This window comes from Gigantopelta aegis, chromosome 6 (assembly GCF_016097555.1).
Source record: "Gigantopelta aegis isolate Gae_Host chromosome 6, Gae_host_genome, whole genome shotgun sequence".
Taxonomy (NCBI): Eukaryota; Metazoa; Mollusca; class Gastropoda; order Neomphalida; family Peltospiridae; genus Gigantopelta; species Gigantopelta aegis.
Window position 1 is genome coordinate 1,307,869 of NC_054704.1, and position 6,100 is coordinate 1,313,968.

Below are 6,100 nucleotides of genomic sequence, written 5' to 3' on the forward strand. Positions count from 1 at the left end.
GAGTTGAATCATTTAATGACACCAGAGTTGAATCAGAAACACTAACTGTAACATCAATATCATCGGCTATAACATGGGTGTGAAACACTAACTGTAACACCAGAGTTGAATCATGAAAACTTGCTGCAGAGTTGAAAATAACTGTAACACCAGAGTTGAATCATGGAAACACTAACTGTAACACCAGAGTTGAATCATTGAAACACTAACTGTAAAACCAGGGTTGAATCATTGAAACACTAACTGTAACATCAGAGTTGAATCATTGAAACACTAACTGTAACACAGAATCAGACTACTGACTTTGAATCATGGAAACACTAACTGTAACATTTGTGCTGTATTGGCCATTTTCAAACACTAACTGTAACACCAGAGTTGCAAACGGTGAAGTTACAGCACGCGTAGGGGTCAATCATGGAAACATCATGGAAACACTAACTGTAACACCAGAGTTGAATCATTGAAACACTAACTGTAACACCAGAGTTGAATCATTGAAACACTAACTGTAACACCAGAGTTGAATCATTGAAACACTAACTGTAACACCAGAGTTGAATCATTGAAACACTAACTGTAACACCAGAGTTGACACTAACTGTAACACCAGAGTTGAATCATTGAAACACTAACTGTAACATCAGAGTTGAATCATTGAAACACTAACTGTAACATCAGAGTTGAATCATTGAAACACTAACTGTAACATCAGAGTTGAATCATTCAAACACTAACTGTAACATCAGGATTGAATCATTCAAACACTAACTGTAACATCAGAATTGAATCATTCAAACACTAACTGTAACATCAGAGTTGAATCATTCAAATACTAACTGTAACATCAGAGTTGAATCATTCAAACACTAACTGTAACATCAGGATCGAATCATTCAAACACTAACTGTAACATCAGGATCGAATCATTCAAACACTAACTGTAACATCAGGATTAAATCATTCAAACACTAACTGTAACATCAGAGTTGAATCATTCAAACACTAACTGTAACATCAGGATTGAATCATTCAAACACTAACTGTAACATCAGGATCGAATCATTCAAACACTAACTGTAACATCAGAGTTGAATCATTCAAACACTAACTGTAACATCAGGATCGAATCATTCAAACACTAACTGTAACATCAGAGTTGAATCATTCAAACACTAACTGTAACATCAGGATCGAATCATTCAAACACTAACTGTAACATCAGGATTGAATCATTCAAACACTAACTGTAACATCAGGATCGAATCATTCAAACACTAACTGTAACATCAGAGTTGAATCATTCAAACACTAACTGTAACATTGAAACTAACTAACTGTAACATCAGGATAACGAATCAGGATTGAATCAAACACTAACTGTAACATCAGGATTGAATCATTCAAACATTAACTGTAACATCAGGATTGAATCATTCAAACACTAACTGTAACATCAATGATTGAATCATTCAAACACTAACTGTAACTAGTCCACTAAAGAATCACGCGCCATTTTTTTTGTCTTAACTGAAGGTTGGATTTTCTTGATCAGTCATCTTAGTGGATTAGTAAGGTATTGTTTTAACATTATAAATCACTCAGTTGTTGCAGACACTTTATTTTAATTCTAGTGTCTGCTTGTTAGCGAGAACTATGTTATACTTTTGGACAGGATTACATTACTTCGATATAGTTACACCGCTTTAACCTAGCTGAACAGAGAAATATATTCAATATATTAATAGCAAAATTCCCAAATATTATATCTATACAAGGTAGAGTCTAAAGGTGGTTTTCACAAAGTTCCATGAATCAGTCAAGTCCATGTTTTCTTTTTGTTATTTCTTCTAAGTAATTATGGCAAATCAAAGTAAGCTAAACACAAATTACAAAGTATCTTCTAACAAAATAATTATTTTACTTTCTAGAGTAATTAAGAACACATTTACACCATAGTGTACACCTTATAACAATCGCAGCGGTTTTTTTTTAAATGTTCACTAATATTTTGTTTTAATTTTAAACTAAAGTATATATATATATATATATATATATATATATATATATATATATATATATATATATATAAACGAATTATCATACGGTTTTGAAAGTAGTTTATTTTGTTTTCGACCACAACGTGTGATATAAATCTACATCTTAAACTCGCAAATCAAAATCGTATTGTCACAAGCGAATTGTCACATAATACCAGATTATCGTTTCCATTTACTAAATCATTTAAACGCAAGTAAAGTATTACATGGATATACATATATACTGCATTACATGGATATACATATATATTGCATTATATGGATATACATATATACACACTATTACATGGATATACATATATACTGCATTATATGGATATACATATATGCACACTATTACATGGATATACATATATACCGTATTACATGGATATACATATATACACAGTATTACATGGATATACATATATACACAGTATTACATGGATATACATATATACACAGTATTATATGGATATACATATATACACACTATTACATGGATATACATATATACCGTATTACATGGATATATATATATATATATATATATATATATATATATAGTATTACATGGATATACATATATACACAGTAGTACATGGATATACATATATACCGTATTACATGAATACTGCGTAAATTCTAATAATTGAGATTGGTTTTCGAAAAACCGAAATTCAGATTTCTGTATCCCAAAGTATGGAAATACGAAACGTTTCCCAATATCCATCACTATATAGCGACACCGTAGCGTAAGTCCTTGAGTCTCCTCTCATTATAAAGGTTTTACTCGGATCGTTACAACGGAAAGGTCACCACTCAAAAACCCACATCACGGAATTGTACACGATATTTACTATTACATCTTGTTTACATTGAATTGCAGGATTCATTTAGCAAACCAACATGATATGTATAATTTGTGCTTCTCTCTTTGCCTCAGTCTCTATTATTTTGATGTGAATTTATATCACTCGCAATATTACATCAAGTCTGTTTATGATATTGAACATAGTGATGAATTTGTCCCAAGTAAAGAAAATGATAAAACAAGTATCAAATAAATGTATGAATACTTCTTAGCTTTTTGTGTATTTTGTTGTTGCTGTTGTTGTTGATAATCGTTGTGAAGGTTGTAAATAAAGTTTGTTCATTTCCTATGATCGTTCGGTTTTTTGTGTACGAGTTTGCGCACTATAAACCAACCAACCATTACACACATGCTTACATCCGCTGAAGGTTCAAGCACGTCTGTCCCGACAATGTGACCAAGACACGTCATGTATTGCGCTCCATCGTCCAATTGCGAGTTAAGGCACTGGCTTCTAAGAACAAGTACATAAAAACAAACATGTGAAGCTCTTTGCTGTACCGATATTGTAGCTAAGTAGAACAGGTTCTTCCAAGTAATTTCTGTGTGCAGTGGCTTTTGTTTTTAATGTGATACGCACATATTATAAGCCTAGCCCGTTATTTTTATTACAGTAAATTTATAAAGTATCCTTAAATAACACATTAAAATAAGTTACCACAACCATTTATTCATATCCAAAAGATAATATTTAAAGACTTCCAAAAGCAACAATGACGAAGGCCCAGAAATTATCTCCCCTTAGGGGTCGCGTCGTTATCATACACACATATCCTCGTTTTAAAAAGCTGTTCAGTCGTGTGATTTGAAGGTTCTAATAGACCAAATCAATTCCTATTGCCGATAATGTTAACGTTTACCAATAAAACTGATATAAGCAGCGTATCAACACACCCAGGAAGTACAGCAATAAAAAGTGTGGCACCTCGCTTCTAATCTACCTGCAAGAAAATGGGGGTCACATACCATTTCAGAGATTTAATTAATGTTTTTAATAACAACCGTCATTTTTGCTGAAAATTGCAGTTCCATTTTGGGGGGTACCCCGCATTAGTTTCAACCTCTGGTATATACTGCATGGCAACTGTATAACAAATAAAAGTGTATTTATTTATTATAATGGATAATAGTATTTGCACAAATAATCAGTGTCACATATTACTACCAATCACATCCACAGCTGCTTTTTTCTCCGTAAATATTTGACGGTGCACCACGAACATTAACACGGAACTCTCTTCTTTGGTACTATGCAACCTGAAGTGACTGATCGCATAACATTACTTTGTCCGCCACTGTACGAACAGAAAAAGTGGTCATATTTTTGCAGACAATGGGGAATTGCACAACGAATGGCTAAAAACTGCATAACGGATCTATTATATGACAATACAAACTGTGAATCGCTGGAGAACGAGACGTTTGTATGCCATTGCCAAAAACATATCCATTATCGGTGTGTATGTAAATGTTGGTCGATTTGGATACTTTTTGCATCGATTTATAGCAGTTCAAGGATGGCCAATTCAATGAAATAATTTTCAATATCCAAGATGGCTATGAAAATGAAGGACCATCAACTTTGTAACGAGGGATAATCTACGACAATGTGACGGCATTGGCGGAACACCTAGTAAATGCCTACCAGCTTTCCAGGTGACAACTGGTGGCGAATATACCCATTATTTATTTGGGCTTTCCTAGTTTCAGATTGTCATGATACATAAGAGTCATGACGTAACATTCTTACTGACAACAGGCCCAAAATGAAAAAAAGAAGAAATGCTATTCCCTGACAAAGGAGAAAGATGCGATTCACACTTACGAAGCACCTGCCTAGAATACGAAGATGGTCAACACCACTGACCATGAAATACTAAATGAGCTAAGATTGTAATGATTACAGTTTGATACCGATGATGACAGCTCGAAATCGGAAGACAATATTCAGTCCAGTGATGAAAGTAGATGATATATATGTTTACAACACTGTTCCTTATCATCACATTATTACTGGTATTCACAACTGAGATACGTTTTGAATCATGATATCAATTTTGTCGTTGAGATTTAGATAACATTTTATTATATATTATCCATATTATTAATCTATAGTCCTTACCACAGGGAACGCCATTTTCTTACTCTGGTATTTACTACAAGTTATTTATTTCTAAGCCGATTGTTTTCTAAATTGACACAAAAATAGAGGGGGGGGGGGGGTAATTTCCAAAACACTTTTACTTTTCTTGTTATGTCATATCAAACTAAAATTACTGACAAAAAATAATATTCATTGAGTCTGTGATGGACTATAGGTGGTCATTTCATTTTTGTAGTACCCATTTTAAGTAATGTTTTTATGTGTTTTGAGTTAACTGCAACAATACTGTGTTAATATTAGATAATGATATAAACGAGATTTGAACTAGATTTGGTGAAACCGTTAGAAAATTTCACCATGTCCGAGGCCATTTTGAATGTTGAGCATAATGGCGGCCATCTTAGATTTTGAAAATTATTTGATTGAATTGGCCATCCTTGAATCCTTGATATAAATCGATGCAAAAATTATTCAAATCGACCAACATTTACATATATAAGTAACTTTTCATGTTGACCTCCAGCAAACAAGAAATTGGGGGGTCGGAGGGGTCATTTTGGACACACTTCATCAAAATAGGTTAGCACCATCGGATTCTTTGGAAAAAATTCATTTGGAATCAACTTCAAACATAAAGTAAACACTTTCCAAAAGGACAACAAATCAGAGACTGACTACTGACAAAATGGAAAACACTGCTCAAATTTCACAGAGGGGCGTCATATTTAACAGCGAATAGCAAATTTCCAGTAGCTTGTTGGCAAGGTTGTCCACCTAGGTTGTGATCCTAAATATATGTAGATATGATTTTAGGCTGCAAACCTTTTCACAAGACGCCGGGTCCATTTGTCCATTTCCCTGGGTACACTGCTTTTGGTGAGGTTTTGGTGGGTTCGCAGGAAACTCGTCCTACCCCCAATGGCATTGATCATGTTATCGATTTAAAAAATATTATTTATTTATTTTTAATCAGTAATTTTATAAAACTAAACAGTAAAACAACAATCTTTTTTATTATGTACAGGGCCAGTGGAGTGTATTTCAAAGGGGAGATGGGGGGAGGGGGTACTAGTAGTGAGCCCT